The sequence below is a fragment of the Poromitra crassiceps genome (genome assembly GCF_964638095.1).
Source record: "Poromitra crassiceps genome assembly, chromosome: 9".
NCBI lineage: Eukaryota > Metazoa > Chordata > Actinopteri > Beryciformes > Melamphaidae > Poromitra > Poromitra crassiceps.
The window spans coordinates 52,690,556-52,713,444 of NC_139630.1; the positions used below are offsets into that span (position 1 = coordinate 52,690,556).

At 44.6% G+C, this 22,889-nt stretch overlaps 1 long non-coding RNA gene across 2 annotated transcripts; it reads left to right on the forward strand.

Moving 5' to 3' along the window:
• The first annotated feature begins 13,945 nt into the window (after nucleotides 1-13,945).
• LOC310781980 lies at nucleotides 13,946-22,745 on the forward strand. Of its 2 annotated transcripts, none has more exons than XR_014552997.1 (5): nucleotides 13,946-14,114; nucleotides 17,102-17,173; nucleotides 17,304-17,341; nucleotides 17,478-17,570; nucleotides 21,516-22,745. It is a non-coding gene; the product is annotated as an uncharacterized lncRNA (long non-coding RNA). The 2 variants fall into 2 exon arrangements; XR_014552998.1 differs by lacking the exon at nucleotides 21,516-22,745 and adding an exon at nucleotides 18,837-18,933.
• The last annotated feature ends 144 nt before the right edge of the window (nucleotides 22,746-22,889 follow it).

A 22,889-nucleotide genomic window follows, 5' to 3' on the forward strand; every position in this document is an offset into this window, starting at 1 on the left:
CAGTCATCCAATCATGAAAATGTAATTTCCAGCTTGCACTCGCATACCAGATAACTTTACACAGACACTTGACAACTTTAAACATGTTAATATTTTATATTTAATGTTTAAACCGACGAACACAAGCAAGTCATCCAAGTCATCACGTCTTAAGCCAAGTCAAGTCCTTAACTTCCAAGTCCAAGTCAAATCTCAAGTCGTTTATTTTTGGTCAAGTCAAGTTGCAAGTTGACTTACTTACTGCTCTATTGCTTGTTGCCTCTAGTTTTTTATTTATATATCTTTTATTTTTTGCACTATGTTGTAACGGAGCCTACAGCACAAGAATTTCACACGTGATACTTGTACTACGGAGTGACAATAAAAATCTTGAATCTTGAATCTTGAAGTCATCAAAACAGGGACTCAAGTCAACTCGAGTCCGTTGTTGCGTTTCACTTGCACTAATTCTTCTTTTCAGGGGCCCTCGGGGCGCCTAGACATCATTCCCGTATCATTCTATATGTGGGAGCCAAATTATGTTTATATGTTTAGTTCAGTAAATACTGTATCCACAGTCTTTATTTGTTTAACAATTTATGTAAATTCACATGCTTAAGTCATTTTATTTAATACGTTTATAAATAGTAATTTGTTATGTCAGCTAATAAGCTTTGACTTATTTCATATTGATGGAAGCATCACATTTTGTGTAAAGGCAACACTATTTTCTTTCTGTTACCATGGAAGATTCCGGCATGTTACTGTCTCTTTTGGTCAATTAGAAGAACTTAACGTGGAATACTCCTGTAAGAAGAGCTGTGGATTAAAGATTTGTTTTTGCTTTTTACATCAAGTGCTGTGGAAGTTTTTCCTTTGTCAAGCCGAGGCCTACTTTGACACCCACACTATATAATTGGGACATCCTGGTACCTTGCGGTGAAGCTTCAAAGTTATCACCACAGCCCATAGTTATAGCTGACTCAAACAAGTAGTTTCATGTCTCGTTTGAGTCATATGTCATTTGTCTTTTGTCTTTGTCTTTATTTAAGATCCCCATTAGCTACAGCAGAGCTGCAGCTATTCTTCCTGGGGTCAAACAACTTGCATAGTTTCAAGATATCACATACACAATTTACATTCTGTATAAAAATACATTCTGTACAAATGGTACAACTTCAGATATTACATACATACTGTACATACATACATACATACACATACATACATACATACATACATACTGTACCTTTCATGATATTGCATAGTCAGAATTACCTACATACCATTACAGATGTGTAGAATACACATAAAACTACATCACATATTATGTATACCTATATATATATATACCATTACCATATCTTATATATATATAATTATACATATAACTATTACCATCCCCAGATATATTAGCTATGTACATGCTTCAATATGTTCTATATTCATATGTATACACATACATACACACATATATATATATATACATACACATATATACATACACATACATACACACATACATAGCATTATCACAGTAGTAAGTGCTGTTTTACCAAGAATTTAAAATATTTTTTGCTTTTCTTTTGTGTAATATGTGTGGGAAGGGTGTTCCATTCCTGCATACCTCTAAACATGACAGTTCTTTTCATCACATTTGTTCTAACTACTGGAAGTGTAAAACCTCCTGCAGTAGCATGTCTAGTTGAGTATGTGTGCCTGTTATGACTTACAGATACATTTTCATACAGAGATAAGGGGTCTTTAGTGTCAAGAATATTCCACATAAACATAAGAAGTGAGTAGAGTAGTCTATTTTTTATAAATGGAGCTGTGCATGGCTGACACATTTGTTTTATTATCATAATGAAGTGCAATCCTAGCTGCTTTATTTTGTACCATCTGCAGTCTCCTTAGCTTGTTCATTGCAGCACTAGACCACAACACTGGACAATAATCAAGATACAACAAAATTATAGCTTGAATAACCTGCTTGAGAATCACAGGCGACAGAAATTTTGCACATCTTTTAACAATAAAAATCCCATTACCCATTTTAACTACAAGTTTATCAATGTGTTTTGACCAAGATAATTTATTATCTAATATAATTCCAAGAAGTTTTGTCTCCTGGACTTGATTGATTGTCACATTGTCTATTGAGAGTTTCAAGACTGGGTTAGAACTAAGGACATGACTTGAACCAAATACAATGCTATTTGTTTTTGATGTATTTAATACAAGTTTATTATTTTGTATCTATTCAACCACTGATTTCAGTTCTGAGTCAAGGACAGTATTTAATTATTTTTCTGTGAGCGCCGATGTGTATATAGTTGAATCATCTGCGTACATGGAGATGGAGGAGTTATTGAGTACTAGAGGCAGATCATTAGTGAAAATGGTGTAGAGCAAAGGTCCCAGGCAACTTCCTTGGGGCACTCTGCATCTTACTGATTTAGCTTGTGAATAACTACCATTAAAGAAAACTGTCTGTGAGCGATTTGTTAAATAGTTTCTTATCCATGATGATGCTGGCTGAGAGAAACCATAACTTGCAAGTTTTTTCAGCAGCAATTCATGATCAATTACATCGAATGCTGCAGTAAAATCTAACAGGACAGCCCCAGTCATTTTCTTCTTGTCAATATAGGATATCAAGATAGATGACTAAAGAGATGATTTACCATCTAAAGAAACCAGAAAATGTCACATTTGAGAAGCTGGAATCAGAGAATTAGTACATTTGTCCTTAAATAAAATTAATGTATTTTTTGGTAATGAATCAATGAATTGACTAATTGTTGCAGCTCTCTATCAGTTTTTATAAAACGTATTTTTATGTATTTTCAAAATACAAAATACATATTTGTATTTCAAATACATTTTTCAGACCATTTTGTATTTTGTATTAGTATTGTGATACATTTTTTGAGCAAGTATTTGTATCAAAATAATTTTTGATGTATGTTCGCCCATCTCTGAGGCCACGAGGAGTGGTCGTGATTGGTAGACGGGGCCCTCCTTCCCCCATCACACCAGCCAATCCGGCAGTAAATTCATGGAATAGTCTAGACTAGTGGGGACTGAGGGGGAAGAGGGGGGGGCGGCCCGAGACACCCATGATTCATGAATTTGTCATTCTGATGCATTAGCGTATGGATTTTTAGAAAGACATAGTGCAAAGTAAAAGAAAAAAAATAATGAAAAAAAAATCCCACAGTTTTATGGGGCCATTGGTAGGTCGGGACCTAAGGCAACCGCCTTACCTTGCCTAATGGTAGCCTACGGTTCGCCTCTGCACAGAGAGGAAGCAAATTGTTGCATTTCTGATCAACTATGTCATATATCATGTTATTTATGAGGGCTTTAAAACATCAATGACAGATGAATAGATCTGGGGGCTGGGGCTATTAAAAAAAAATACAGAGGTCATGACCTCGGTGTCCTCAATGTTAGCTACGGGCATGGTCTGGTATGCTGTTGCCACTCTCAAGGACAGTAACAGACTGCAGCGCATCATCCGCTGTGCGTTGAAGGTGATCGGATGCAACCTGCCATCCCTTCAGGACCTGCATGCAGCCAGAACACTGAAGCGATCTCGTAAGATCATGGCCAAACCCCTTTCAGGGACCATGATGGAAATAAGTGTTTACGCTTTTTCATGTCATTCCTTGGATGTTGTCATTCTTTATCCAAAATAAAATCAATCAATCCAGCAATCCCACCGTGGCAACGAGCTCTTCAAAACACTCCCCCTCGGCAAGAGACTGAGGTCTGTCAAGACCAGAACCTCTTGCCACAAGAACAGCTTCTTCCCAACTGCCATCAGCCTCACAATCAAGGCCCGTAAGCCCCTTCCACCAAGGTCCCTACCAACACCCCCAACTACCTCCTCCTGAACCCACCTGAACTCAGCTGAATCCCCCCCCACTGACACGAGCCCCCAACCCCACCAAATGTGACTTTGCAGCTGGGCTTCACTCATCACTTAAAGTACAGCTGCTTCTTCTACCAGAACTTTACACCATTAGATTACCCTTGCTAACTACATCGTGCACCGCTTAGACTGTAACTCATATCTAATTTAATGCTTATTTACCTCGGACTGTAAATTCATGTAAATTCAATGTAAATTCATATTTTATACTGAACACTCCTCCAATCGTGTATATATTGTATGACTGCACTGACTGTTGTGATTGTCTTTTTGTTGCTTTTCCTATTTCTTTATCTCTGAATATTGACATGACCGCTACGCTGCGTTAGAAATTTGGGCCGCCTGGAGATCTACTGACGATGATGTCATAGTCAAGTATGACATCATCTCTATTGAGACTGACGACATCACAATGCCAGGCCACCGATGAGGTCATAATGCCAGGCCACCTGGATGCGCCGCCGTTGATGATGATGTCATAGTCAAGTATGACATCATCACTGCCATCGGGATTGCCAGGGAGACAACACCAGTGCTGTCATATCTGGCCTGGGCACAAGCTATAAGTGGGACCAGTCCAATGGCTAGACGCCTTCTCCTAACCATGTCACTATCACTTTTTTCCCCCCAATGATTTTTATTGAAGGACAAACATGGCAAACATGAACAGTCAACATTAATTCTTTGCTTCAGATTTTATTTTTTGACAGCAGATGCCCCTTCCCTCCTCCCCCCCATTCCCTCCCACCCCTACCTTGAAAAACCTGACTTATACAGGTTCAGTCAGTGTACATTCAATTCTGATTCCGAACAGCAAAGTAAAGCACATCAATAAATGACAACAGCAAAATGTATGCATACATATATACACACCATAGCAAAGGATACGAAAAATAAATAAAAATTAAATAAAAGGGGGAAAAGACTTAGCCATAATACATGTACAGTAACAGATGGGGAAGAAGCCAGAGTCCTACAAGATATTCTATCAATAAAGCAGCCTTTGATGAGTCTCTACTGCTGTAGTGATTAGTGAATCAGTGTGAATAAAACATGCCAATCAGTATTGATGCTGACACTATTCATCTACCTCTTGTATAGATCATATTCACTGATTACCTGATTGTTGAGTATGTAGTTTAGTAATGAATATATTCCATTACATAAAGTAATCTCCTGTGTGTAGAACTTGACTTGACATTACATGAAGGAAGTCACATGATATCCTATAACAAAAAGGAGTTGGAGTGTCTGGATCACTGTGCCAAGTGGAGTTGGTCCTGCATGTTAAGCAGAGCAAGTGTGTGTGTGTGTGTGTGTGTGTGTGCGTGTGTGTGTGTGTGTGTGTGTGTGTGTGTGTGTGTGTGTGTGTGTGTGTGTGTGTGTGTGTGTGCGCACACATGCACATTGAAAGGTTGAAACTCCAGTTACTTACATTATGTGGACATCTTAGAGTTACTGTCACTCAACACCAAGATGTCTTCATGTCATGTCTTCTGATTATGTTAATGTCATGTGGTGACTCACACCAATTCCTGACTGTGGTGCAGCACTCTTGTTCTTAGAGCCTAGTGTTGTGACGTTCGCGAACGACCCGAATCTATTGAACGGCTCTTTGCTATGAACGAAGGGAACCGAGTCCTACTTGAGAGCCGTTCGTTTTAATGTTGTGCCCAAATTTCACTGCCTGCCGCTCCCCAGCACACACACAGGTTAGACCTCCCTCCCTCCCTCTGCTAGTCCGCTGAGCAGGGAGGATAGGTCGGGTGCACTCGTTAGGCGCATGCTGTAGCTGGCCTGGGTGGGCAGACTCAGTTATCAAAACCGGAGTGCATCTGTCGACCTTCTGGGTAGCGAAGTGTTGCATGAATTGCATCAAGGACAGCCAACTTTCAGCTTAGTCAGTAAATTCACTGACTAAATAAGCAGATGATATGGTGTCACCTTGTGTAATGTTTACAATGCAGTTTATTGACATTAGGTCTGGAAATACTGTATGAGTAATTTAATGCTGCTGCAGTCCACTGATGCAAAATGAAATAGTGGTGGGTCTAATCAAATCTGATCCAAATCATACCATATCATTATATTAGTGATTTCTCAGAGAAATAGTAGTGCGCGCCCCATAAAAAAAAAAGGAACGAGGAGCCGCTATTTTGAACGGCTCTCAGAAAGGAACGGAGCCATAAGATCCAGCTCCCTTCAAAGAGCCGTAATTCCCATCACTACTTAGAACTCATGTGGCTTCTCATAGTAATTGTGATGCCACTAAAACCAAGCAACAGGACCGTGAGTCATTCCTTTACACAGGTGCTGGGTAAAGTAAACGCCCGCACCAAGTTTTTGGCTAGAAAGGCTAATCTGCTTGACAGAGACAGTCTTAAGACTACTAGCCTAGTGCAGTGTCATGTTGACTATGCTGTATCTTGGTTTGGAGGGCTGACAGTTGCATCCAAGAATGCGTATGAATTTAAATATCCTACTTGGGTGTCACACATTGGATCTGACCTTGAACTTTAAAAAGCATATAAAAAACTAGCCAACTCACTGAAGTTTAACCTTGCAAGCTACAGACATATAAGGAACTCCCTTACACTTGAGGCATCATTTACTTATTTCAATGCAATGATACTCTCGCACTTTTCATATATAACAAGTTGGTCTCAGGCAGGAAAAACAGCATTACATTAATACTGTAACGTTCCTGGTAACTCATGAGGCAGAGGCTTCTTGTTGGTACAAGGTTCTTTATTCTCAGTTAGTTATATTACAACTCTCAGCGGTTGTCACGCTCATAACTAGCAACCTTCCCTTCTAGCAGTGTGTGGAGACTGACGCGCATGCTCAGTCGTCCCCGGAAGTATCCCCACAGCATAGTGTTCCCCAATACAACACTCCCACACATCAGTTCCTATCTGTAGTTGAGACACTACCAATGCTCACCCCTGTATGTGTACTGCTGATTCGCTACATACTCCCCACCCAACAATAAGGTCAACGCCCACCACATCACACATCCCCTTGTACCAAAACACACCCAGCATTTTTTTAACAGCTTCTTTGTTTTTTTCAACCACATTTTATGTTTCAATCTCAGACTTCCCCACATCTCCTCCCCCACAATATCTCATGTCATGCACATCCTTTACTTTCTGTTACAACATTTCAACATTTCCAACCACCATCTCCTCTCTTTTTTTTTTTTTTTTTTAATACAACTCAAAGTTGTTAAAGCGTCCTGGAGCCCTTTGCTCTCTCCGTGGCCGTGTTAGTCTCTGTGAATCTGCCTGCGGGGCTGATCCCACCTGCAGTGTCTCTGGGCCTTCAAGTCCCTGAGTGGGGGCCGCCCGGTCATGGCCGGACGCCCCTCTCTGTGGAAACAGAGTCCTTCTTTCACCCTGTCTAGGTGAAACCGCCGGGTGGCCGAGATCTGGGGGAAAGGTGCACCCCCCCCGGTATGGGGCCAACCTGTCTCGGTGGAGTACCTTCTTGCCACCAAGTGGCATCTGCACTCGGTACACCACCTCCCCCATTCTCTCCATGACCCTGCATGGGCCTGTCCAGTGACAGTCCAGTTTAGGGCTACGCCCTTTTTTTCTCCGGGGTGTGTACACCCAGACCAACTCTCCCCCCTGGAAATGGTTTCCCTTTGCCCTCACATCATAGTTCCTTTTTTTGTTTCATGCGTGCTTTCTCTAGCTGGTCCCGAGCGAAGTTGTGAGCAGACTCTAAGCGATCTTGTAGCCTCCTGGCGTACTCTCGCCCCGGGGGAGCGTCCAGTGCATCTGGTGGCTTGCCGAACGGCATTTCTGCTGGTGTCCGCAGTTCTCGACCTAACATGAGCAGAGCTGGTGTGCAGGCGGTGGACTTTTGTGTGGCAGATCTGTAGGCCATGAGGATGAGAGGCAGGTGCGTGTCCCAGTCCTTCTGGTGCTCCTCCGTGAGGATGGCCAACTGCTTTTTCAGCGTTCGATTGAATCTTTCTACAAGGCCATCGCTCTGGGGGTGCAATGCTGTGGTCCGTGTCTTTTTAATGTTCAGTTTCTCGCACATGGTGGCGAACACTCGTGACTCAAAGTTTCTCCCTTGGTCACTGTGTAGGGTCTCTGGTGCTCCGAACCTACTGAACATGCCGGTTACTAGTGCGTCGACCACCGTCCCCGCCTCCTGGTCGGGCAGTGCGTACGCCTCTGGCCATTTTGTGAAATAGTCCATGGCGACCAGGACGTATCGATTTCCACTGTCTGAGCGTGGGAAAGGTCCCATCACGTCTACTGCTACCCTCTCCATGGGGGCTCCTGCTGCTAGCTGTTGGAGCGGGGCGCGAGACTGATCTAACGGGCCTTTGTACGCTGCGCAGAGGTCGCAGCGTCGACAGAAGTCCTGTATGTCTCTCCCCATCCTCCCCCAATAAAAGCCTTGTCTGATGCGACGGAGGGTTTTGTTTACCCCAAAGTGCCCAGCCCCTACAGTTCCATGGCAGCTCCTGCACACCTCCTCCCTCAGCGTCGTCGGCACTACTTTCCGCCACTTATGTTCTCCTGTCGCTGGCTCCTTCCAGGACTTCATCAGCACTCTGCTACTCAATCTCAGGGTGTCGAACCCTGCCCACAGCCCTTTGGTTGTGTCGGTGGCCCCTGCCACCTCTTCCCAGGGCGGCTTCTGGCCCTCTTCTACCCATTTCAGTACTGGCGACAGCTCCCTGTCGTTTTCTTGGTGGCCCCTCCAATCTGCTGCCTCTGCCATCCGCAGCGTCTTGCACACTGGTCCATCCCCCGTGTGGTTAGGGCAGATCCTAGCTTCCTCTTGGAGCTCTCTCTCTCTTCCTTCTCTCTTTTCGCAGTACGTACACCCTCTCTCTGCGCAGGGTCGTCGTGACGCGTGGCGCGCCCCTGCCCTGTGTTCTATCGTGAAGTTGTAGTCTGCCATTTTCTCTAACCAGCGGCACACTTGCCCCTCCGGCTCTCGGAAGGACCACAGCCACTGCAGCGCCGAGTGGTCGGTCCGTATGGTGAACCGCGGCTGTCCCAGGAGGTAATATCTAAAGTGTCGTAGTGCTTCTACTACGGCGAGGAGCTCCCGGCGGGTGACGCAGTAGTTACGTTCTGCTTTATCGAACGTCTTGCTGTAGTACGCCACCACCCGCTCCCCGTCCGGCCCCGCCTGGGACAGCACGGCCCCCATACCCCCGTTGCTGGCATCAGTGTCTAGTAGGAACGGCAGGGCGGGGTCTGGTGCTCTAAGCACCGGAGACTCGGTCAGCGCTTTCTTGAGGGCTTTAAAGGCTAGGTGGCATTCTGTCGTCCAGTGGAAGTCTGCGTTCTTCTCTTTTAGCCTGAACAGTGGTTCCGCTATTTTAGAAAACCCGTTTACGAATTTCCTGTAGTATGCGGCTAGCCCTACGAAGCTCTCGAGTTCGCCTTTGTTTCTGGGGGTGGGCCACTCCATGACCGCCTGAGTCTTCTCTTCCAGGGTGCGAATCCCCCCCGCGCCGATGCCATGCCCTAAGAACTCCACTCTCCTCTTCAGAAAGTGGCACTTGTCTGGGTGTAACTTTAGACCCGCCTCTGCTATCTTCTGCAGGACTTTTGGTAACGCCCCCACTGCTGCCTGGAACGTGCCCCCGTGTGTCAAGATGTCATCTAAATACACGACGCATTCGGATCGGGGAATGTCTCCCAGCAGCTTCTCCATTAACCTCTCGAACGTTGCTGGTGCGTTGCACAGCCCGAAACTGAGTACTCGAAACTGCCACAGCCCCTTCTCTGTGCGGAAGGCGGTCTTTTGTTTGGCATCGTCGCGGAGGGGCACCTGCCAGTACCCGCTACGGAGGTCTAGGGATGAGAACCAGGATGACTCTCCCGCGGCGTCTAACAGTTCCTCGATGATGGGCATCGGGTATGCGTCTTTTTTTGTCACTTTGTTCAGCCCCCTATAGTCTACACAAAATCGCATTTTGGGGCTATTTTCTTTTCTCACCAGCACTACCCCTGACGCCCACGGACTGTCTGATGGCTCAATGATCCCCGCCCGCAGCATGTTCTCTACAGCTTCGTTCGCTATCTCTCTCCTCGCTGCTGGGACCCGACGGGGATATGACCTGACGGGTCGCGCCCCCTCAGTGTCTATTTCGTGTTCCACCAGGTGGGTACAGCCTAGCTCATCATCCGACATGGCGAAAATGTCTTTATATTCCTCTAGTACCCTCCACAGTTCATCGCTCTGCTGGGGTTCTAACCCTTCGCTCTGGCGTTGGTGCAATCCCCTGAGCATCTCTACCCTCTCTCTCTCCCCCTCTGCCTGTTGCGCTGGCTGAGGGTAAGTGTTTGGAGGTGGGCTAGGGGCGGGGCTTTGTGGAGGGGCTTGGTCTGCTGGGTGGGGCTCATGCTCTACGGTGACGCGATATACAGTGATGTTATTTACATTAGCTCTCTCCTCTGGAACGGTGGGAGGGTGGCCCATCTGGACTACTGGCCCCCCTGCAAATGTCAATGTGCTTTTTCCTAGGTCTACTGTGCATTTGTTTAGCGTTAAGTAGTCTTCCCCCAGGATGCAGGGCCCCGTCATTTCTACCACCCACACCGGAAAGTCCACTGTCTGTCCCCCCACTGTTATCATTACGTGTCCCCTCCCCCTCATTGGCATCAACTCACCGGATACTGTTCTTAGCCGTTGTGCTGCTGGCTGCTCCAGGCGCGTCCCCTCGGGCATCATGTTGACGTTCACCAGCGTTGCCGTACACCCCGTGTCCACCAGGGCGGCGCAGTATCTCCCCTGTAGGTAGACTGGAACATGGCAGCCGTTCATCGCGCGCGGCCCGCTCTGCATGTTGACAGCTCCGGCGATGTCGTCTACTTCGGGGCCCGGCGGAGCCCCACCTCCCCGTTGCTGTCGGTGGGCTCCTTCCTGCGATGACGTGGCTACGGGGACTGTGGCATCGTAGACCCGTCTCGTCCCATCTGGACGGGCCCTGTGCCGTTTCCCTGGTTCCACGCTCTCCGGCGGCAGTCTGCTTCCCGATGCCCGGGGCGTCCACATCCCCAGCAGATCATGCTCCCTCTGGCCCAGCTGTTGTTCCGCTGGGTGGGCTGCCGAGCGGGGTTGGGCTGCAGGGTCGCTCTGCGGAGCAGTTGTTCTGTCAGCTGTTGTACTGACTCGGACAGTTCTTTCACCCTGTTGCCTTGCTCTTTCACCATGTTGCTTTGCTCTGCCAAGGCCGTCTTCCACGCTGGCTCTTCTTGTAGCTGGCTCTCCGCTGCCATTCTCACCACTGGGGCGGCCTCCATTATGCCGCTGCTCTTGTCCCAGCCTTCTACTGTCTCTATCTCCAGCGCCAACCCCAGCGCTGCTCCCAGTGTTTTCGGGTGTCCCAGCGTTACCTTCTGGCTTAGACTCCGTGGCTCGATGGCCTGGACAAAGTAGTTTAGGGCTAACCCATCCAGCGCCTCCGTCGGTAGCTGGCTGTATGCGCGCCGGCTGAGAGTCTCAATGTCCGTTGCCAGTGCACGCAGCGACTCACCCTGCCGTCTGCGTCTGTTACACAGTTCCGCGGCTACGATGGCCTGCTCTTCACATCGGCCGAAGCGTCTCCGCAGGGTCCCCATCACCACATCCAAGTCCTTTGTATCAGCTATTGCCGACACGCACGCCGTAGCCTCGCCCTCGAGGGCCATCACGAGATGGCTGGCTCTCTCCCTTCTCGTCCAGCCATTCCATTCTGCAGCCTCCTCAAACTGCTTGCAGTATGCCTCCCACTCGCCTTTACCGTTGAATTTTGGCGGGGTGATTTCCTTTCTTCCTCGCCGCCCGCTGTCCTTTGTCGCCTCGACCCGTGTCCCGTCTTTGTCCTCGGCCCGCAGGCTAGCTCCGCTGGGCTGTGGCACAGCCTCCATGGCTACAGCGGCAATGTCAACCCGCTCGATCTTCACCCTCACCGGCCCCGGTTCCTCCGCTCCTTCTCCCGCCTCGCTAGCTTGCCATAGCTCCCTTGAGCCGCGGGATAGCTTCCGTGGCTACGGTGATAGCGCTGTCTAGTCCGGATTTTATCTTCACCAACCCCAGGCTTTCTGCTGTTTTTCCCGCTTGGCTCTCTGTGGTAGCGGCTGCGTCTACCCAGACATCTTCCTCCTCGGACGCCTGGTAGTCTGCTCCGGCTCTTGCCTTTCCCGCCTCTCGATTGAGTCGTTTGCGCTCTTTCTTCAGGAACTTGTTAACCATTTCGCTGAATCTGGAGGCAATATTCACCGTTTAAACTTCTGACGCCAGTGTAACGTTCCTGGTAACTCATGAGGCAGAGGCTTCTTGTTGGTACAAGGTTCTTTATTCTCAGTTAGTTATATTACAACTCTCAGCGGTTGTCACGCTCATAACTAGCAACCTTCCCTTCTAGCAGTGTGTGGAGACTGACGCGCATGCTCAGTCCTCCCCGGAAGTATCCCCACAGCATAGTGTTCCCCAATACAACACTCCCACACATCAGTTCCTATCTGTAGTTGAGACACTACCAATGCTCACCCCTGTATGTGTACTGCTGATTCGCTACAATACTAAGAAAATCCTAGCACTAAGTTCTTTTCTCATTCCGGGGGGAGTGTTTGAAGGCCAATAAAGTAGTCTATTAGGCATTGCCACTTCCTATAGAAACGGTCTATGGAGCCCCTGAGAGTGAATTTAATTTTTTCAAGCTTAAGAAAAAAGACATGGTCTTTAAGCCAAATGGTGGATGATGGAGGCTTAAGGGACTTTCCTGGCAGACACACCCATGACGACGCAAGCTATGAGAACTGAGCCAGGCTCAAACCTAGACAGAACAGACGGGCCGGACTTGTCTGGGAGGGAAGATCTGATAGCACTGGGCGGAGCCAAGCTCCCCACGGGCCTCCTCCAGTCAGTGGAGTTCAGACCTCCGGAACAACATAATGACACTAAGACAAATTCCTCATATGCAATCTTGCATACTGTGGCAATAAAAGTGATTCTGATTCTGAAGGGAAATGAAATAATTTTGTATTATTTGATTCCACTCAATAACATTTAGCTTTTCTATGTGCTTTCTGGTCAGTGTAATTCAAATTATGAGCAAAAGGGACTTTTCATCTAATAATTTCAATCAAAATATCAATGTGAGGCAAAAGTACAGATTTTCTACTTTTGGTTGTGTATGTTTTTGGGAATGCAAAAATATAAAAAGTGGGAAATGATATAATGCAAAAAACAAGTAGTTTATTTGATAGTGATTAATTTAATATAATCGTATCAAATTTGATAACAATTAGTGTTCAGTTGGAGAAGAGTGATGTCTCCCTGATAGGCTCCCTGTTATAGCCTGGAATAGTTGACTTTGTGCCTGACTAACGGCCTTATGCCTCTGCATCACCATCCTCCTGCACAATTTTCCAATGTCAAAATTTGCATGTCAACATCATTTGCTACCAACTTTTTTTGGGTGATGAGATGGTAACATTTGACCAAATTAAACTGAACTGAGATTCTAGAGATTCAGCGAAATAAATGTAATCAAACAAAAGTGAAATAACTTTATAAAAGTGTATTTATTTATTTTGACTAACTACTAACATAAGTGCCTTCTCCTTGAAAAAACAAAACCATCCATTGAGAGGAGCTGACTGACATCATGAAAATGTCATTTCCAGCTTGCACAAGCATACCAGATACTGTAACTTTACACAGACACTTGACAACGTTGATTGCTTAAACATTTTAAATTCGGCGTTTTTGACACAAGGTGTCAACTTAGTTCAACAATGGGCAACAGTACGCCCACACACATGTCTTATGAGCTATGGTGGTTTCTGTGTGGCTTTGTCTGAATCACTCCCACTCTAAGGCACCACCCACACACACACACACACACACACACACACACACACACACACACACACACACACACACACACACACACACACACACACACACACACACACACACACACACACACACACACGTTTCGGAACTGTGTGCCATTTCCTGTCTGTGCTTTCCATTTCCTCTGTTGCTTGGTGTAAATGCAGATATCTGCTGTCAGTATCTGCAGGCTACATTATAGTCGTATCTGCAGGCTACATTATAGTCGAAGTGAAGATGTTACTTATCTTTCTTTAACAACCTGTTTTTCTCCCAAAAATGGAAAAAGCTAAAATAATCACCTTGCTGTTCAAAGGCATCAACAAAAGAGGTAAGATTATAAGTTTTATTTTTCTTTCTTTGACGGGGGTGGGGTGGGGGGTATCTTTTTTTCTTCCAACTAATGGGGGGTAATAATAAAATAATAATTTATTTGTATACCGCATTTCGAAACAAGCTTTCAAAGTGTCACCCTAATACAGAATAATAGAAATACAGTAAGATAAGAGTTAAAAGTGCTTTACAGTACCAATTAAGAGATACAGCATACAGTAAGAACCAATTAAACAATGTACAGATGAACAGAACAGAATAGATCAAAACAGCTTCATAAACAGATAGTGGAATAAAACGACTCGAGATTTGGGACTTGTGAACAATCTTTTTTTCTTTGTGCATTAACATTAAGGAAATGGACCAAGGACCACAATGGAATTAAGTTTTTTCTAATTTACTTTTTGTGTTATCCTTGATGTCTTTTTGGAATTGCATGTACATTCAATGTACGGCATTTTTTGAACTGATTATCAAATAAATCTATATCTAATGTCTACTAATAATAATGCCACCTAATCAATGAGGATAATACAGTATATGCTTTGAATTCCTTATAGTATTCTAAGCAGACCAGATGGCATCCAGCAGATCATAGAACGCAAGAGTAGAGACTTGAGACTTGAGACTTGACTTGGACTTGTGACCAAAGACATGACTTGGACTCTAGCTCAAAGACCTGAGACTGGACTTGGATTCTAGCTCAAAGACTTGAGACTTGACTTGGACTCTAGCTCAAAGACTTGAGACTTGACTTGGATTTTAGCTCAACGACTTGAGACTTGACTTGGACTCTAGCTCAAAGACTTGAGACTGGACTTGGACTCTAGCTCAAAGACTTGAGATTGGACTTGGACTCTAGCTCAAAGACTTGAGACTTGACTTGGATTTTAGCACAAAGATTTGAGACTTGGCTTGGACTCTAGCACAAAGATTTGAGACTTGACTTGGATTCTAGCTCAAAGACTTGAGACTTGACTTGGATTTTAGCTCAACGACTTGAGACTTGACTTGGACTCTAGCTCAAAGACTTGAGACTTGACTTTGACTCTAGCTCAAAGACTTGAGACTTACCTTGGATTTTAGCACAAAGATTTGAGACTTGACTTGGACTCTAGCACAAAGATTTGAGACTTGACTTGGACTCTAGCTCAAAGACTTGAGACTGGACTTGGACTCTAGCTCAAAGACTTGAGACTTGACTTGGACTCTAGCTCAAAGACTTGAGACTTGACCTCTAGCTCAAAGACTTGAGACTTAACTTTGACTCTAGCTCAAAGACTTGAGACTTGACTTGGATTGTAGCTCAACGACTTGAGACTTGACTTGGACTCTAGCTCAAAGACTTGAGACTTTACTTTGAATCTAGCTCAAAGACTTGAGACTTGACTTTGACTCTAGCTCAAAGACTTGACTTGACTTGGATTTTAGCACAAAGATTTGAGACTTGACTTGGACTCTAGCTCAAAGACTTGAGACTTGACCTCTAGCTCAACGACTTCAGACTTGACTTGGACTCTAGCACAAAGATTTGAGACTTGACTTGGACTCTAGCTCAACGACTTGAGACTTGACTTGGACTCTAGCACAAAGATTTGAGACTCAACTTGGACTCTAGCTCAACGACTTGAGACTTGGACTCTAGCTCAAAGATTTGAGACTTGACTTGGACTCTAGCTCAAAGATTTGACTTGGACTCTAGCTCAAAGACTTGAGACTTGACTTGGACTCTAGCTCAAAGATTTGAGACTTGACTTGGAATCTAGCTCAAAGATTTGAGACTTGACTTGGAATCTAGCTCAAAGACTTGAGACTTGACTTGGAATCTAGCTCAAAGATTTGAGACTTGACTTGGACTCTAGCTCAAAGACTTGAGACTTGACTTGGACTTGCAAAAAATGAGCATCTCTGCGTGAGATGCTCAGGCGAGTTCCAGAATTTAGGGGCCCGGACCGCAAATGCCTGGTCACCCAGTGAGGCGTGTTTTCTCTTTTTCTCCATGTGGACGTCTCAGCTTTACTGTTTTCCCACAAGGACAAGGGAACTGTTGAGAGCCAGTTAATCGAGGAATTTAAAAAACATCAGTAACTGGCTGTCTTTGCACCATGGTGAAACAGAATCTACAGTATATTATCTGGTTTAAAAAAAAATCCCTTTTTTGGACATGGAAAGTCAGAAATTGTTAGTATCGGTTCAGCTGTACTTTGACGATATGCTTGTACATGGTACAGTAGTGCCCCCGTGTGCCCCCATATTGAAACATGATTCTGTTAACTGTATAAGCTACAGCAGGGCTATTCAACTGGTGTGGATGAGTTCTAAAAAATAAATTACAATTAAACCTAAAAAAACAGCTATGCTCTGACGCTGCATCCGCCGGGGATTCTATAGCAAGAAGTGAACATGACAATGGCGGCCACCATTTCACTTCATGTAAAAGTATGTATTGTCGACAAATCATTTTTTAACATGTTTGTTGAGGAGTAAAAGGTAAACCCTATGTTAAGGTAGCTTATGCAATTCTAGAAGTAATTAATATCGCCAGACTACGCACAAGAGTATGATGCATGTGTAACCGAATTAATGCGAGTCCTCGTGAGTCCCAAGTGGTAGCGAGTAGGTTAGTTAAACTCATTCTGCAGTATATAAAGGCACGTTAATCAGCTCCACCAAGGGAGCTAACTCTCTTGGTGCAGTGGTTAGCGTGTCCGTCCAGCAAGCGAAGATCGGCAGTTCGAATCCACCCCTGGGCAAGCCTTTAACATGGGTTGCTGCACTTACAGTACCACCAACACAACACCGTTTGCATGATCAGTCCGATCTGAGCATTACTGTTGTGCGTACTGTACATTTGACTTTTGGGTTAGTCTATAGTCATCTGCTAAAAAGTGGAAACCGATGACATTTTCAAATGTCATGCCCTCCATGTCAAAGTGGAGGGCATGACATTTTAACTTTTAAAACATACTTTTTATGATACTGCAGCTTCCACTTCAGTGCGTTGACAGAAAACCTGGGGTCGTGGTTTATGGCCGTCACACATTTGCCATCCATCAGGTGACTTTTCCCTCAGCTGGTTTCAAGTACATACAGTACATATTCAATAATTGAAATAAACAGATTTTATATTGTGCGTATAATGTTTTCCTGTATTTTGCGTTATGTGTTTTGCTTCTTGCATGAGCAGGGTACCAATGAAGCCTGTAATGAACAAGGCCATCACAGGTTAGTGTAGTTTTATTATGGCTGCAAATACTATTACATGAATTCAACTGCCTTTGAATGACTAAAATGTTGTTTGTTTGTATGAAGTAAATATAAGTGATGATATGCTATTCTCTGTGCAAATGTTTTCCTGTAGCTCTCTGTGTGGTCAGGAAGAGACTCCCATGGAGATAGATGAATCCGAGACGGATGAGACACCCATGGAGGTCGACTAGAAGCTGAAATGATGGTGAGCAAGAGGAATATCTCTGATCGCAAAAGCAAGACCATGTTGGGAAACCTACTGTAGCACTGGTCTGTAAAGTTCTCATGCATTACAGTGAAGCACTTAAAACTCTCAAGCAGTTTTGTTGTCCTCTAATGATCTAATCTTCTTCTCTCAATCCCTATCCCTCTCTGTTTTCTAGAGTACTTGAAGTGTGGTCTCAGACTAATTTCAATCATGTAGACCAGTGGTTCTCAACCATTTTGAGCCGCGACCCCCAAAAACCTTTAGGCTGGGGTTCACGACCCCGCCCCCTCCCACCTCAACCCAACGACAGTGCGCACGCATTCATACACTGATTTCACTCACTCACTGAAATGGTTTTTATAATACATTAAACCATTGGTATGGGAGATTTAATCATCATGGGAGATTTTTCTTCTTTTTTTCTCTTTTGACAATCATCCCGCGACCCCCTGGAGGGTCCTGACCCCCAGGTTGAGAACCACTGATGTAGACTACTTAGCCACGCCCCATCCATTCACATTTCTGCCTATTCATTCACGCCTGTCTCATTCATACCGCTTTCCTATCCAATCATAATTATCCACACTCTCCCACGCTATCAATAGCCAATGGGTTCAAGCTCACCCTCAGACTCTTTCTATGTTCATCTCAGGACTTCACGGTAGTAAGAGCCCTCCCATGGACCATGCTTTTTTCGTTGGACAATCTGTGTTGGGCATTAAAAATCACCTTATTTCTGCACTTTGAAGTCACAGGTAGGGTCGGGTGGGGCAAACTAATTATATCGGAAGCCTAGTTGCGGGGAAAAGTGAACGGTGGTGGTCTAAAATGCATTGCAGAATGTATGTATAAGACAAAATGATGCCAGTGTGCATACGTCTGAACTCTGTTTCCAGGCAACTCGGTGATTCTCGTCAAACTTTGTCTTTAAAAAAAGAACAACCGCTCACTTTTTCCTGCAACTAGGCTTCCGATATAATTAGTTTGCACCACCCGACCCTACCTGTGACTTCAAAGTGCAGAAATAAGGTGATTTTAATAATGCCCAACACAGATTGTCTAACGAAAAAAGCATGGTCCATGGGAGGGCTCTTACTACCGTGAAGTCCCGAGACGAACATAGAAAGAGCCTGAGGGTAAGGTTCAAGCCATCTCCTTCCCTCGCTTTGCCGCTGAACCAATAATCTAAAGCGGTCGAGAGTATTTGAAGTGCTGTATTTTATTATGTGGGTTGGCCTCTTACCGATATGTTCTCCTCTGCAGTCACTGCCGTTCCCGTTTTCCGGTCACCACAAACGTCATGGCACCAGAGGAATGGCGGAGCATCATCATGGAAAAAATGAATAAAAAGCTTGCACACTATGGGCTCCAGTTTCAGTGTTTTTATTTTAACACCCCAAAATAAGTGACGTTTCGAGCGTCAAGCTCTTCATCAGACTGGCATAGACCAGAACTGCACATCCAAAGCGTCAAGGCCGCGCCCCTTTTTGGGGGATAGAAAGAATGAATAGCGTTGTTGTGATGGTATTTTTGCCGTGTTTTTAGCTAGCATAGACAAAATACCAATTCATTAATTTCGGGTTCAAGTGTTTTTTTGGTTTGATAAACATGTCTACTAATTATTTTGCGACCTTGCCCGAACCTGAACGGTCGAGATATATGAATAAATTAAGGTTGACTGGACTGTCGTCATGTCCGTTCAGCCTGAGTCAAAGAGGATTTCCGCATTCCCCCAAAAAGGGGCGCGGTGCAGTGCGATGACGCGTTGCAGTTCTGGTCTATAGACCAAATCACCGTGACGTCACCATGTAAACAAATTTACTTCCGGGTACCACTTGGGGAAGGCGGCAGGTTTAAATGTGCGTGTTGTCAAATAAATGCTGTCAAACCCTCTCGTTGTTTTCGGCCGACTACTTTCAATTTAAATGGTTAAACGGTTGGTAAACATGCTTGTCCGACGTATCTAGCCTTTCTTCTGTGTTTGTTTTATGTAGTGTTAGCTAGCTAATAATGTTTGTTTGTCTGTCAAACTCGCTGTTTTTTTGCAGACTCGTAACCTCGCGTCACCAGGCTCTTCTCGGCGAGAGCAGACTCGTTAACGTTACAGACAGAGCTACCGACGCCACGTTAATTTAATTTAGCGTCAAGTCTACTCTGGTCTGGTCCAACAGGTAAATAAGCTAGTCTGGTCTCCACTAACGTTAGTGAAAGTGTTGTTATGAATGATATTAAACAACAACACAACACGGACGAACCATTTTTGTCTTCTTTGTCTGTTTTTGTCTTCAACACGTCAGTTTGTGCCGTTCACCGCCATTATAATGTGTGGACCCAGGGGTACCCGGAAGTAAATGTAAACATCCCGCTGATTTGGTCTATAGGACTGTGAGACGCCATCTTAAATGCATACATTGAGGTCACATGATACAATCACAATGCAATCATGCAGGATGGGTTACAGCTGTGGTTACATGGTCAAAGGTCAAATGAACTTCTTAGAAGTACTAATTGTATACAATATACATGAAAACAACTTAAGACCATAAAGCATGATAAATGTTAAGGTTGTTCTTTGCATAAATCAATGTTGGTATAAGATACCATGTACCAAACAGGTGAAGTGTGACCATGTATGATCAAGAGTAAGAGTACTATTATGAAATTCAGTGACAGTATCAAAATGTGAAAGACAAAAGTAAGAATTAAAATTAAAATTAAAGACCCTCACTAGGGTGTCCCAGACACCACCGTCAGGCTAAAAGGTCGTCATCACGGGTGGGACTCAGCTATGGAGGCGCCTCATGGGTCTCATGGGTGCATTACAATAAAACAATAAAGCCTGAGACCAACAGTTTAGAGATACCAAATAGGAGTTTACATAACTATGTAGATCGAGACCAACCGTTTAGAGATATCAAGGAGGAGTTTATATAAAGGAATCAATGCCAAAGTAAAGGAAAACTAGTTGTGTGTAGTTCACAAGAGGTCACAAAAAAGGGCAGATGTCGTGTGTGATGTCTCTGCCCTCATACACTAAGCACTCTATAGACTTTATTCAAACTTTGCAAACTGTTCAGCCTACACAGAACAATTTCCTCCTGGTCACCATGGATATCGAATCTTTGTATACAAATGTCCCTATACAAGGGGGGTTGCATGCAGCAGAACATTGTCTCCACTCACAACAACAGAACTCTGCTGTACTGAACTCACCCAGTGTGGTGTGTTTGACGGATCGAACTCATGGAGACGGTCCTCACTAATAACTACTTCATGTTTGGCAATGATTTTTTTCTACAGGTGTCTGGAGTGAGCATGGGGTCGAAGATGTCCCCCAGTTTTGCCTCATTGTATGTCGGATGGCTGGAACTAGGGGACCATATTGAATCCCACCAAGAATCCTTTTCTACAATATATCTCCACATACAAAAGGTATATTGATGACATTTTTTTCATTTGGACCTCTACCAAGGCCAAACTCTAAAGACTTCCATAACTTTATGAACACACAGAACGCCCATCTGAGATTCACTATGACCTAAGACTCTGTCAAAATGAACTTTTTGGACATTCTCATCATTATCAACAGTAATGGCACTCTCAACACCAGCCTGTACAGAAAACCAACAGACAGAAATGATCTGCTACATGGCCACTCATTCCACCCTACACCTTTAAAGAAGAGCCTCCCGGTATCCCAACTCAATCGTATTTGCATCTGTAGCTCGGACTCTGATTTTAAAAGTCACATGACTGACATGGCACAGAGGTTCACAACAAGGGGGTACAACAGTAAGTGGGTCAGACAGGCATCCGACGTTTCTCCAACATCACACAATCAGAGTGTCTGAACAAGACCAGGACCCAAACCACTGACAATAGACTCATCACCTGTGCTGTTCCATACTCTCCCTTGTCTAATGCAATGTCTTCTATTATCAGAAAACACTGGCACGTCATCTCCACGGATCCTTCCCTGAAAGGCCCTTTTGACCACCCTCCACGGATCGTCTTCAAAAGACCCCCGAACCTCCGTAACATGCTTGTGAGAGCGGACTGTCCACCCACTCCCCTACCTACTCCAACCCACTTTTCTACCCCAAGTAGAACCGGGTAATTAAGTGTGGCAATTGCCAACAATGTAATTTCACGTGAAAGACCAGCACATTCTACCATCCACACACAGGGAAAACTTTTGCCATCAAACAAATAATTTCATGTAAAACCATAAAAAAACGTTATTTACATGCTCAAATGTCCCTGTGGACTTGCCTACATAGGTCAAACATCCAGACCGCTCAAAAGCAGAATCTCAGAGCACCGCAGCAACATTAGAACCCATGACCCAAAGGGCCCTGTGGCTGTTCATCTTAGCCTCATGAAACACTCTGTAGCCTCCCTCAACTATGTGGGTATTGAACATGTCCAGCTCCCACGGGGTGGTGGTGACATCAACACTCATCTTCTACAACGTGAACTGGACATCCGCCCTTTTTTGTGACCTCTTGTGAACTACACACAACTAGTTTTCCTTTACTTTGGCATTGATTCCTTTATATAAACTCATCCTTGATATCTCTAAACTGTTGGTCTCGATCTACATAGTTATGTAAACTCCTATTTGGTATCTCTAAACTGTTGGTCTCAGGCTTTATTGTTTTATTGTAATGCACCCATGAGACACTTGGAGGTGCCTCCATAGCTTAGTCCCACCCGTGATGACGGCCTTTTAGCCTGACGGTGGGACACCCTAGTGAGGGTCTTTAATTTTAATTTTAATTCTTACTTTTGTCTTTCACATTTTGATACTGTCACTGAATTTCATAATAGTACTCTTACTCTTGATCATACATGGTCACACTTCACCTGTTTGGGACATGGTATCTTATACCAACATTGATTTATGCAAAGAACAACCTTATCATGCTTTATGGTCTTAAGTTGTTTTCATGTATATTGTATACAATTAGTACTTCTAAGAAGTTCATTTGACCTTTGACCATGTAACCACAGCTGTAACCCATCCTGCATGATTGCATTGTGATTGTATCATGTGACCTCAATGTATGCATTTAAGATGGCGTCTCACATTCCTATGCCAGTCTGATGAAGAGCTTGACGCTCGAAACGTCACTTCTTTTGGGGTGTTAAAATAAAAACACTGAAACTGGAGCCCATGCAGTGTGCAAGCTTTTTATTCATTTTTTCACTGCTTGTTCACCTTTGAGCTCGGCACCTGCCCAATCTGGATTCGGATGTGCGTGTTTTTTCCTTGATACTGAGCACACCATACGCCAAACGCCTGTGTGGTTCACA